At 42.4% G+C, this 13,894-nt stretch overlaps 1 protein-coding gene across 4 annotated transcripts in view; it reads right to left on the bottom strand.

Annotated features, from left to right (window-relative positions):
• The window catches only part of LOC139544051 (signal-induced proliferation-associated 1-like protein 2), a 99,960-nt gene that overhangs the window by 80,707 nt on the left and 5,359 nt on the right, over positions 1-13,894 (bottom strand). The window lies entirely within an intron of this gene.

Genomic DNA, 13,894 nt, shown 5'->3' with positions numbered 1-13,894 from the left:
TTAATAGAGCAAACAACAGAGAGCGCTCAGGACCTCAGTCTGGGGCGAAGGTTAACCTTTCAACAGATCAACGGCCCTAAGCCTACAGCCAAGACAACGGGGAAACAGCTTCGGGACAAGTTTCTAAATGTCATTGAGTGGCCCAGCCAGAGCCCGGACTTGAACATCTCTGGAGAGACCTGAAAATAGCTGTGCAGCGACGCTCCCCATCCAACCTGACAGAGCTTGAGAGGATCTGCAGAATGGGAGAAACTCCCCAAATGTTTTTCAATTCACTATAAATGGAGGATCCTGTTTTCGGCTGACAATGCATTATGTACTGCTGTTGGCCTTAAACTTTCGTCGCTTCAATGAGAGGGGGCAGTCATTCTCCCTCGATGTGTGCAATAGGCCACCACGCAATGCAAACATTTTGCAATGGAAAACAAAAAAAAGAGTTTCTTATTGGACAAGTTCAGGTAGTGCATCCCTGTTTCAGTCTGTGTTACTCTGTTTGTCACCTAACGAACATGACCTAGTTACCCACCATGTTCAGATGAAAGCAGTGCCAGCCACAAGTTGAGTGATCTGCTGGACTGGTGACGGAGTGTGAAAGCAGGGTCATTCAACTACTCTCACATGCAATAATTCACATGGGTTTGAAGTTATACAGTGCAGGAAAGAGGGAAGAGTAACAAAATTATTAGGCAATAATGGAATAGGGAAGAGAGTTGAAGTATATGAGGGAGAGATGGAGATTGTATGATCACAGCGAGTATGTTTATGCCTCTCTCTTCTTCCCCGTCTCTAGGCAACAACCAACCCGATTGGACTATTTTCTTCAGAGACAACAACCGGTCGGCTGGGAAGGCGTGCACCGTATCATTGAAGAGGAATTTGATTGACAGAATGTGCCTCTCTGTTTGGCTTAAGGCCTGTTGGGAAAACATTTTAGAGGGGGATAGACTGTAATTTAAAGCTCTTTCAAGCCTGTATAAAGTGTGGCATTGCTTCAACACATCTGGTGGTTGGGCATGTGTGTGGGAAACCAAGAGTGGGAGTGTTTTGGGGGGGGATAGCCAGCAGATGTTTCTACCACCTGACACTCCCATGTTAAAGAAGTGACGTGCCAACTGTTCGGCAGCCCGCTGTGCCAAAGTCAACAAGCTACGAGTTCGTGGTCCACTTGAGTAAAGGGTGTGTTGCGTTTGTGCGAGTGGGTTGAAGGGGGGAGGGGGCAGATTTTTTTCCTCTCCCAGAGGGCCCTGTGTAAAGGAGATAAGCTGGAAGAATAAGATAAAGAGATGGTGCCTTTGCTTTCAAGATTTATCATGCTGTATTCACCTCGTCATCTTTGATGGCAAGAGCCTGAAAGCAGGAAGACTTTCATGCCTGTCGGGCTAGCACACATTAATCCACGCTAAAGTGTGTGTGTGTGTGTGTATACAGGCATGGTCCAAAAAAAATGTACCTACGGACACACAAATGATCATAAACGTTGTAACAGAATTAAATGCTTTCTCTGGAGCAAAACATAACTGTTTAAGGTCTCGTAAATATGGCTGCCGAGCTGAAGTTCAATGTAGAGCAAGTTATTTACATTCCTGTGTATGCTAGTGGAGGGGTATGGTATGTCCATTCCTCATCTAGGGAAAGAAGGAAAAGAGCAGTCTAATGTTTACAAAGTCAACTGTAGGTTTCATCAACCAGGCTTGCTTTATCATGCAAATATCCTCTACTATACGGTGAAAATACAAATGAAACGCTTCATTTTGTCTTCGCGGACTCTCAAAACTCCCATCTCACACACGCACAGGGGTGGCACAGGGGTGGCGAGCGAGGCTGCTTGCATGCAACGCTAACGACGTAAGCAATTTAGCCATCGCTAGCTTTAATTACCGTCTCCCCCCTCCGCGGAGCCAGAACACCTGCACTGTCAACTCTGAAGTGAACGGGAAGCTTGATGCTAATGACAGACAGACCAGGGGTTCTCTTGTGGTGGTTACAGCGGCATATTGGACATTTCTGTTTGACATTTAGGTCTCGCTGAGAGAGTACAGTCGGCCTCTGAAGGACTGGGGCTTTCTTTAAGGCTAGACCCAAACATTTTAGTTGGTTGGCCTCCATGCTCTAACCTTTTCGCGTGTTTGTCTGAGCTGTATAGTAGACTCTAGGCAAATCCTGTGGTGGCTGTCATGGCCGTAGGGCATCAATTACTATTCATGCTTAACCCAACCAATCAGGTGTGCTCCAGCCTTCCTTGTCATGCGTGCTCCTCGTCTCTTGATAGAAAAAAAAAAAGGTTTTATTCTCCTCACAAAATGGCAAAATCGTCATGCCCATCACATTTCCATGGTTTGACATAAGGTAATTACCTCTCAGAATCAGAAACATATATTTCTAACCACTAACCTGTCGATACAAGTGAAAGTAAGAAGCTGATCCATCAAGGTAATTGATTAAGGCATAATTCTAATGTCATATATAATTCTAAAATCAGTCACTTTCAATCAAATCAGTCACCAGACTAATAACCAAGACTAGCTAGCAGGATACTTGAAACCTATGCTGTAATTTAGTGACTAGATGGGTTAAGAAAATGACATACAGTACCAGTCAAAACTTTAGACACACCTACTCATTCAAGGGTTTTTCTTTATTTTTTTACTGTATTCTACATTGTAGAATAATAGTGAAGACGTCAAAACTATGAAATAACAAATAAGGAATCATGTAGTAACCAAAATAGATAAATCAAAATATATTTTAGATTTTTCAAAGTAACCACCCTTTGCCTTGATTACACTCTTGGCAGTCTCTCAACCAGCTTCACCTGTAATGCTTTTTCAACAGTCTTGAAGGAGTTCCCACATATGCTGAGCACTTGTTGGCTGCCTTTCCTTGAGTTGGACACTCTGCAGTCCAACTCATCCCAAACCACCTCAATTGGATTGAGGTCAGGTGATTGTGGAGGCCAGGCCATCTGATGCAGCACGCCATCACTCTCCTTCTTGGTCAAATAGCCATAGAGATCATCTGTTCACCTACTCTGCGTCTCACAAAGACACAGCGGTTGGAACCAAAAGTCTCACATTTGGAATCAGACTAAAAAAAGGACAGATTTCCACCCATCTAATGTCCATTGCTTGAGTTTCTTGGCCCAAGCAAGTCTCTTCTTCTTATTTGTGTCCTTTAGTAGTGGTTTCTTTGCAGCAATTCAACCATGAAGGACTGAGTCACGCAGTCTCCTCTGAACAGTTGATGTTGAGATGTGTCTGTTACTTGAACTCTGTGAAGCATTTATTTTGGGCTGGAAACTCTAATGAACTTATCTGCAGCAGCGGTAACTCTGGGTCTTCCTTTCCTGAGGCGGTCGTCATGAGAGTTTCGTTATAGCACTTGAAGAAACGTTCGAAGTTCTTGACATTTTCCGGATTGACTGACCTTAATGTCTTAACGTCATGATGGGCTGTCTTTTCTTATTTGAGCTGTTCTTGCCATAATATGGATTTGGTATTTTACCAAATAGGGCTATCTTCTGTATACCACCACTACATTGTCACAACACAACTGATTGGCTCAAACGCATTAAGAAGGAAACATTTCTCAAATTAACTTTTAAGAAGGCACACCTGTTAATTGAAATGCATTCCAGGTGACTACCTCATGAAGCTGGTTGAGAGAATGCCAAGAGTGTGCAAAGCTGTCATCAAGGCAAAGGGTGGCTATTTGAACAATCTCAAATATAAAATATTTTTAGATTTGTTTAATACTTTTTTGGTTACTACATGATTTCATGTGTCATTTCATAGTTTTGACATCTTCACTATTATTCTACAATGTAGAAAATAGTAGAAAAATAAAGAAAAACCCTTGAATTCGTAGGTGTCCAAACTTTTGACTGGTGCTGCATGCTTGGAACCTTAAACAACTCTAAAACCAAAAAACACTTACGGAGCTCATATATAAGGAAAGGGGGATACCTAGTCAGTTGTCCAACTGAATGTATTCAACTGAAATGTGTCTTCCGCATTTAACCCAACCCCTCAATCAGAGAGGTGCGGGTGGCTGCCTCAATCGACCTCCCGGGGAACAATGGGTTAACTGCCTTGCGATCTATCTAATCTATCTATAGATACACACACAACATTCAAAAGTTTGGGGTCACTTAGAAATGTCCTTGTTTAATAAAGACAAGCAAATTTTTGGTCCATTAAAATGACATCAAATTGATCAGAAATCAGCAAATGACTATTATAGCTGGAAACTGCTGATTTGTAATGGAATATCTACATAGGCCCATTATCAGCAACCATCACTCGTGTTCCAATGGCAAGTTGTGTTAGCTAATCCAAGTTTAGAATTTTAAAAGGCTAATTGATCATTAGAAAACCCTTTTGCAATTATGTTAGCACAGCTGAAAACTGTTGTTCTCATTAAAGAAGCAATAAAACTGGCCTTCTTTAGACTAGTTGAGTATCTGGAGCATCAGCACTTGTGGGTTTGATTACAGGCTCAAAATCGCCAGAAACAAAGACCTTTCTGCTGATACTCGGCAGTCTATTCTTGTTCTGAGAAATGAAGGCTATTCCATGCGAGAAATTGCTAAGAAATTATAGATCTCATACAATGCTTTGTACCACTCCCTTCACAGAACAGCGTAAACTGGCTCTAACCAGAATAGAAAGAGGAGTGGGAGGCCCCGGTGCACAACTGAGCAAGAGGACAAGTACATTCGGTATCCTGCACGTTTTCAAGTTAAAAGTCTCCATTTTAAGGCCTCCCAAGAGGTGCAACGGTCTAAGGCACTGCATAGCAGTGCTTGAGGCATCACTACAGAACCCGGGTTAGATCCCAGGCTGTGTCACAACCGTCAGCCTCTCCCGAGCCCGTTGGGGAGTTTCAACGATGAGACCGTAATTGGATATCACGAAATTGGGGCAAAAAAAGGGGTAAAATACAAACAAAACAAAAACTTCATTTTCGATTACTCCTCAGTTGAGTTTACTTCACATTTAGGTAGCTAATGTAATGGATTTGTTTGCTAGGGCAAGTCTAGATAGCAATAGCTGTATTATGCCTACAGTGAAGTTTCAGTCCGCTAGGTGCATCTCTACAGTATGGGCAAATCTCTGGGTGACAGACATCCCTATGCAGGCACCTTATCAAAATATGATTGATTCAATATTGCACCGTCCCATTCTCTGGGCTCTGTCTGCAATCACAACCAGTAGTATCTACCAGGAATAATAAAACAGATTCACCAAACATCTAATATTATTCAATGAATTATGAATGACCACTGGAGTCTTTGCCACTCCAATTTTGTTTTTAAATATATAGAATATTTTGATATTTATTGCATCACTCAAAATCTCGCCAAAGCATATTCTGCAAGAGGGGTTATATGATTCTTTTTTTTAGATGATTTAAATGAAAATTCAGTCCTGAACATACTTTGAAATTAATAAGGGAGAGGTTCAAACACAGGCTAAGTCTGGCATAAGCTTAATCCCACACTTTACAATAAGTTGAACAGTGCGTCCTCCAACACATTGGTGCGGCTGGCTTCCGGGTTAAGCGGGCGGGTGTTAAGAAGCGTGGTTCGGCGGGTCATGTTTCGGAGGACGCATGACTCGACCTCCGCCTCCCGACCCCGTTGGGGAGTTGCAGCGACGAGACGAGCTCAAAATTGGAGAGAAAAAGAGGCTAAAATAAAAAACAAAGAGGGAAAAGAGCAAGTGAGGCCCTACAAAGGAAGAGTAGAGGTCAGACTGAATGACAGAGAGAGAAAGAGCGATAACTGAGCATCTGAAAACAGAGAAATCATTAGTAGAGTGAGAGAAGACACAGCAGACAGCCACTGAAGAAATAAAAGATTGAGTGAGGGAGAGAGCAGACTAAAAGCCTCAAGAGAGACGGAGAGCAGAAATAAGACAATGACAGAGGAAGAGTGGAGCGAGTGAGTGAGTGAGAGAAAGAGAATGCATGTTTAATGCCCCATTGGGTACATCAGAGCCCATCCCCGACCCGGAGGCAGGTCTGGAAAGCCTCAACCAAGACAGTGGTACTCCACTCCCCCCACCCCCCTTTACTTCTCCCTCCACCCCTTCTCTCCTCAGGGAAAATAATTTGGGGGCGTGCACAGGGCCTGCCTGCATCGAGGCTTCCTTCAGCGAACATGTCTCCTGGAGCAGTATGTCCAGAGTCTCTGAAGAGTGGTCACCTTTGACCTCTCGAGTCTTTCAGAGCTAATGATCTCATGTAGTCTGCAAGACTTGACTTTTTAAAGGCGGCAGGAGGTCAGATAAAAATGTGTATCCTCGGTTAGGAAAGAAAGAGGGGAAAAGAGCGCATGAGGCTTTTGGGAAATGCTGACTTGTTATATACAGCAGAATAGTTCAAGGCAGTGACGACTATAACAATCAAAACAAAATCCTGGTGTTACATTACTAGTTCAAATGCCTGTGTGTGTGTTTTGGAGCCGTTTTCTCTACTCTGAAAGTGCACAATGAGTGCTGAGTAAGGGAGGATTAGTCAGCCCTACAAATCCCTGCTCCCACACACACACCATATATAAACCAGACACCAAAACACAACAGTCTAGTCTAGTAACACAAAACACCCACCCAACACACGATTTTCCAATTACGACAAACTCGCACATTATGACCCAGTCATCCAACAACACATGGACCATGCAGATGAGAGCCAAGATTTTCAGACATTTATGCTAGATGTCTATATCACACATGAATAGACTAGCCCCGTAGATAGCCTTAACACACACGAAAACCCTGGCCCCATGAATGATATCAGAAGAGTATTTCTGCCCATTATGGTGGTAATTTGAACAGTGGCTCCACCCCAGTGGAGTGAGATTTGACCTATGGCCTTTGAGTGTTCATGGCCTTGTTGGCCAGAAATGACCATTGAATAATCACGTATGAAGACACCATCATCCTAAATCAATAAAAAGTCGTACTATTGGGAGTGATTACTATAGCAAACTACGCAAAGGGCATGTTATATGGTGATTCGGGTCACTACCCATTCTCTTCCAATTACCCTCGAAGAGGACTGGGTCGTCTTCCATCTAATGGTTCCCTTTGTCGAACGGCGCCGGTAAATCAATTCATCAGCGGTTCGTCGCGAGGGCGATGAGCACAGTTAGCATGTTCACTATATCATTTCCACAGTTGCCGGAATGGCTTCGAGTAGATGGCCGAAATGGGACATCGATGGGCTTCCTGGTTAGCGGGGTCAACTTAGTGTCAATGTTATCCGGCTGGATGCGTGTGGCAGAATTGAGCGTAATGCCAGCAACAAGAGAAAAACAGTTTTTTGGTATGTGAAGCTGTTATACTAAGGCAATACGTAATCCATGAATTATGAATTCAATCCATAAAAAAGCCTATGTGAAATCAAATCTCTTGTTGAGTAAGACACGGAGTAGTACTTTTAAAAGATTTAGATTCTCTGAGTGAAACATATGGTGGAAGCGCTTGACTGATTCAAAAAAACATGTCTTCCTCCTGTGTGTGGTGAGGCCTACAGTGCTGAGGACCCTCTACAAACACATCCAAAAGGTAGCAGAGCAGCTGCTCCCAAAAGTGAAGAAGATTTAGAAGACTTAGTTACGCAATAACATTTCAAAGGGTCGGTACCAAAAAAAAAAGTGTTATTGTATCCCCAAAGCTTCTTACAGAATCCCTTTTGGGAGCAGTAAACTGTGAGTAAACAGTTTAGTGTGGTGGCAGGGATAAACGTTTGGAGATTTGAAAGACATGTGGATCAGAAAAATAACCAAAATACACAGATGGTGTAAACAAAACAGAAGATTTTAAAACCTATAGGGAAACTGTAATTAAAAAAGCATGACAACAAAAATAGTACTCGATACCAATCCAAAGCCACTAGGAGTAGTTCACACTGTTGGTAAACGACTACATAACGAAACATCGGTCATGAGGTCTCATGACTCTAGCTGGTTGGTAGTAGAGCTGGTGATACGCCCTAAAAATCATATTTAGATTTTTTCCAAACTTATAGGCAACTCATGATATACATCTCGATTTCTGTAACGTTTTCTCTAAATAAGCTGTTGGACAATTAAAGGTCAATGCACTGCATTTCAAACAGTCAGGAATAATCTAATGAATTCAAGGCATGCAATATTATACCTAGGGTAAATATAAGCATTCCAATCATAACACCCACAAATAGTTTCATTATTAATCTGCTTTTTTTGCAACAATCACTGATCTGGCTTTCAAGTATGTCTACGAGAATTTAGATTTTTGGTTACAAATTTAACCAGAACCATGCACATCCACTAATAATGACCGACTTGTTGTAGCAGGCATTGTAGAACACAGGTCTCATACACAAGCCCTCAAGCACAAGGCCACATGCTTGTGAGTAGACAGCTCATCTTTATATAAGTCTAGACAACGTGGTTCTATTTGCTTGCTAACAAGGTAGAACATTTGAGCTGTCATGAATAGACCCTCCTGGCCATTTCCAACTGTTTGAACAACATAAAAGTGAACAAATGTTCACTTTAAGATATTGAAATCAAGTGGCCTACCTGGACAAGAAGATCCTTATTTCTCAGAACGAGTTGCCAATTCCTTACATAAATGTGTATTTTTATGCTAATTTATATTTTTTTAAACAGACTAGACAGCTAGCACATAAGTTTGTGGCTAAAATGATGCTAGCGGCACGTGGAGCCGCAATGCCACGCACGACAGAAACTAAGCATACATTTTCCACAATCGTGCTCATTGATACTCTCGTTTTAGTAGGGTCTGCTCCGTTCTACATGTTGATAGTTGACACGTGAAAAGGGTATCATCAGAAAGGTTAAGTTCTCATCTATTACGGTAAAACGGTGTCTAAGCGTTTCGGTGTCCATACGACCGTCTCTGTTGGACCAAACCTCAAATGCAAATAGCGAGTTGAAACTGCGTGTTGTCGGGAAAGGAAGACGTCGTCGTTCGTCTTTGTTGTGAGTGGCGATGTATAACTCTATACATCACCCGGCCCTAGTTGGTAGTCATGCACTAGTCTGATAGCCTGAATAAGACAAAATTGTCTGATTCAGATCATTCCTCTAACATGCAAGCCACCATTGTGACAGTAATCAAAACCATTAGGAAAATATGGTTGTTTAGCATCCAAAGCCACTTAGGCCTCCAGTACATGTGGCCTAAAAGGGAATCAAACCCACACCCTTGGTGTTCCAAGCACTATCCTCCAACCAACTAAGTCCTTCTTGGTTCCTATAATAGCTGAACCACCAATATGGTGTCATCTTTTTCTACCTTTCGAATCGTCTGCCAAAAATGTTCACAAAGACTGAATGTGTGTTTGCTAGTACTCGTCCTTTAAAAACTACCAGCGACAAACAACTTCCTGCCAATATCAGCACACCCATCATTTCCCTCAGCCAGCTCTGCTCGCCAGCACTTGAGGAGATGACTTCCCATCCCAATTCATAAACGATATCAGTGGAGATAGAAGAGTCAAGTGATCCAGGAATGTCAAAGCAGATCCCGGAGGGCTTCCAAAGGGCTTCCTATTGAGATGGCACTTTCGCCTCAATGAGGGGAAGGAATGCAGGGAGGGAAGGCCGGTAATCTTCTTTTATCTCCCGTTCGAGGCTGGGGCCAGTAAAGCCCCTTCTGCTCTGGGCCGGAGAAAACACAACACATTCCCCCAGGTTGTCTCGCCTCAGAGGAGCTGCAGTTAACCGTAGCATGGCCAGAGAGGTTATCACAAGCTTGACTTCTAAGTCAATGACATGGCAGACTTTGCTTTTCTGACTTTATATGAAAATAACTGGGAAGGTAGGCTTCGTTTTTTATCTGAAAGATTGAGAAATGTGACTATTTTTGCATGGTATCCTTTATTTTGGCCCTTTAAAATGTTTCAGTCATGAAAGGTTATGACACTTATTTATAATACATTTTTTATTCCCTCTTAATCTTTTACAAATATTTAAATTTGGAAGACAGCTGTAAGCTGTCCCTTCAACTTAGCGACACTAAGGGAAGAACTTCAGAGCAGTGATTGGTCATTTACAGGACTTTTACATTTGACATGCAAGTCCTCAGAGAACCTATAGGGATTAGGTGAATACACCGCTCTGGGAGCCAAACAAACAGAAAAGGCTTTATCGCAGCCTTCTGATTTGTTATTCGTTTTATTTTAACCTTTAAATAACTCGGCAAATCATTGATTGAATTTAAAACTATAATTGACAGACGTGGGTCAGCCACATTGAGGGCACTTGCACCTTGACCCCCAAAATCATGAGTCCATCTGACACCCCATGAAATTGGTTGCCGTCTACAAATGGGTCTAACAATGCCATCACCCACCCAGTGTCATTCTGTCATTATCCCAAAAATCATTCTAATGATAGTGTATTCCAGAAAAAGGATATTGTTGTACTATTATTTATCACCATCCACTGTAAATTACAAAGAATAACACTACTTTCATATTAAGGCAGTCAGAGCAAACAAATCTCCCTTTACAGCACAAGAGAAAGGTTAAGGAGGATTACATAAATTAATTTAGGATATACGGATCATCATCCACCCACACAAACAAACCCACAAAGAAAAATTGAAATGTCATGGGAAATCACATCAGCGTAATATGGAGGGAATTGTAGGCCACAAACAACATAATTTGTACCCTATTGTCATAGCGAGGACATTTAGTCTACATCCTCATTAATTCTTAGACAAATGGCTCGAAAGTTATTGTCTCCTCTGGCAATGAGAAATGGAAATACGAAATGGTTCCCATGTCGTTGCTGAAATAACACAAACTGTGGGATTCTCATTTGGAGTTGATAGCTCTGAGGGACTAAATGTAATAAACTACGATTAGTAAATCGAGCAAACAAATATGACGCTAAGCATAGAAATGGAGAGTAATGTACCCCAAGGGCTAACGTATGCATTAATACAACAACAAAGTCGCTTGTCATTCACTAATAATTGCAGAACCATTGTCACTGAAACTGTCATCCGGAGAAAAAAGCCTTGCCCAATCCTCAAATCCATTACTAAAGTGTTAAAGAGAAAGACATAAGAAACGTGTCAGCACAGCTGTCAAGATCCAATAGATAACTTTAAACGAGAAGGTGTCCAAATATGCTAACCTTTTTTGATTTAACCAGTAAAGACAAGCCCCAGATGCTCGTCTCTGTAGACACCCAATCTACTGATAGGCAGCTCCTCGCTACTCAATAGTTACAAAGGCCTCCAAGTGCCATAACACCAAATACACCCACAGTCTGTCTTTTGATTGCTTTTCTATAGCATACAGATGCACGACAACAACTGGTGTTGCTTCACCAACCTTTTGGCAGGTGTTTCTACAATAGCATAAGTCTGCTCTTTCTTCTCATAGACCTATCAAGCTCGATTCGTTCTTTTGCGGTTCCCCAGTGGACACCAACCGAGGAAGTGCCTGTCAATTAGAGGTTTATTAAGAGGTGAAATTCTTCACATTTTCACCCGGAGGCGTTTGCTGACATCCTGAAAACACCTTCAACCGTGGGGAAATTAAAGGTGGCTGTCTACTTTTAAACACAGTTCGCTGTGAGCAACGTTGCACTTGTCTTTGTTAGTAGTCTGATGTAAAGTTCAAAATGTCTTAAGATCTTAAAAATTACCTATACTGAGCACTCTGGAAACAAAGGGTGTACTTAGAACAACCGTATCAGCCCTGGCCTATTATTACTACTAACTCAAAGATTTCAATAACCATACATTCAGCCAAATTTAAATGTTACGGAAATAAACTCTCAGCACATCAGTCAAAAATACCCTTTGCACAAACCAATGAAACAAATACATTTACAAACGGCCCAGTCCTCAATTATACTTGTCAGCAAAAAAAAAAAAAAAAAAAAGCACACAGCATCCATTTGTCACATTTAATTTGCAACGCATCCAGTAGGAACTGCAGTTGAAGGTTGGTTAAAAGCTTCCCCAGCCAAAGCACACAAGCATTCAGGCACACTTGAGTGGTCCACATTCATAGCAATCCACAGCCATTTTCAAATATTAAACATGTTGTCAACAGATTATTTTCACCCAGAAAAGGAAGGAACGTGTGGGTGACTTATGAATGGAGATGGCCTATCTATTCTATTGGTGGTGATAATGCTTGGTCGTCAGTTTTTAAACAGTCTTTAATAGAAACAAACGTGTCTCTGAGGAGAAGTCGAATTGGATTGCAGTGTGGGCTATGGTGTCAGGTGTCGAGGCAGATGGCTGCATGTTTGGGAAAGGCCTTGCCAGCAGCCTGATCCACTCCCTTGGGAGTCTGTGGTGCTGGCTAGAGAGAATTTCAGATGATAGCGTAGAGGCTCCAAACTGTTACAGAGACTGGAAATGGGGTTACAACACAAGAGTGGGCTAAATGTTATCCTTCCTTACAGGGGTATATTAGAATAGCAGTAGTGTTGATTCAGTCGTTGTTATTTCTCCAAGGACCCCACAGAGCCATAGCTATGAAGAAAAGCAGACATATTACACACCAGAAATTATTTAGCATTCTTCGAAACGCTGAAAGTAGAAAGTTCATCAGAAGGATGCTTCAGTATTTAAATATTTAATTGGTTTAACTCCTTCACTTAAATTAAGCCAATCCACTTAATTGAACTTAAACCTTGACCGTGGTCTGTGACCTAAGTCAGTCACCTGACCAGTTTATGGAGCCAGCCCAGACACCACGCAGGCCCACAGTCGCCGTATAGTAATTACAGCTAATAATAGATTAAACACACAAACACGATGAGCAAATAAAGCTGTCTGCACTGGTAAACCTGTTAATCCCATTTTTCACCCTGCAAGGGCTATGGCCCCTGTGACTGACTAGCTGGGCTGGCAACGCAGGGTGCTAAGACCAGGTGATTCATGTTTGAATGTCACTGCAATCAGTAGAGCAGAAGTGAGATGCCTTTCCCCGAGCTCTTTAGGGCTCTCTGCTGCTATCATGGGGAAGGAGATGTTTCTTCATCGACCTGCAACTTAACTCTCTGTGGAGTTTACGGAGATGTGGCGCCTGCCTGGCCACAGTCTCCTTTCTCCTGTGGTATGGAGAATTGGGAATGAAGGGAGGCGATTGTGGAGGCAGCTCCTCCCTCCAGCTCCATGGTGAAATCAAATCATTAAAAGACCCCAGGGTGGCCCAGATGCATAAGGACGTCAACGGGGGTTCCGGCAGACACTTCCGGACTCCATGCAGGGACACCAAGAAAAAGCCTGGCTACCGCTGTCTTTCGCACAGATGGCCCCAGCTCGCTAATCCCAGTCTGCGTCCATGGATTCCCTTGTTACCTGATACCGGGTCATAACAGAGCTGATAAAGGCCGTTTTAAAAAATGTGTTTACCCACTTCTAAAACCCCTTGTCTGTAACACTATCATGCAGCCTTTCTAGTCATGCACATTGAAATAGGTCTACAAGCTGGCCTGCGCTCAGGTTACACATGTGGATGATTCGATGTGCAGACTCTCCTATCGCCAGTGGCCATTTTCCTGTTCTGCACCAGACAGGGTTTGTGTATAGAGAAAGAAAAGTGTGCGGCACAAAGTTGCAGACACCTGGTTAGGAATTGAAATATGTGCAGTACACTACTCGGCAGGGTAAGCAAAAGGTCAAGTGAAGGACAATAGGATAACTTGTTTAGTCTACAGGAGTATGGCACTTAGTCCTTCCTCTCTTGACCTTGTTTGGAGGAACACGAAACACGAAACACATCCGGATTGATTCTCTCTCACTCAATTATCTATAATCATGCAAACTGTGCACATGATCTTCCCTGCCATGTAGGATACTGGCGATGAGATCACACTCCAATTATTTAACCTCCCCGGGGGAAC

Source organism: Salvelinus alpinus, chromosome 2 (genome assembly GCF_045679555.1).
Source record: "Salvelinus alpinus chromosome 2, SLU_Salpinus.1, whole genome shotgun sequence".
NCBI lineage: Eukaryota > Metazoa > Chordata > Actinopteri > Salmoniformes > Salmonidae > Salvelinus > Salvelinus alpinus.
Note: the sequence above shows the minus strand (reverse complement) of the source record. Positions and strands in the feature narration are given on the sequence as shown.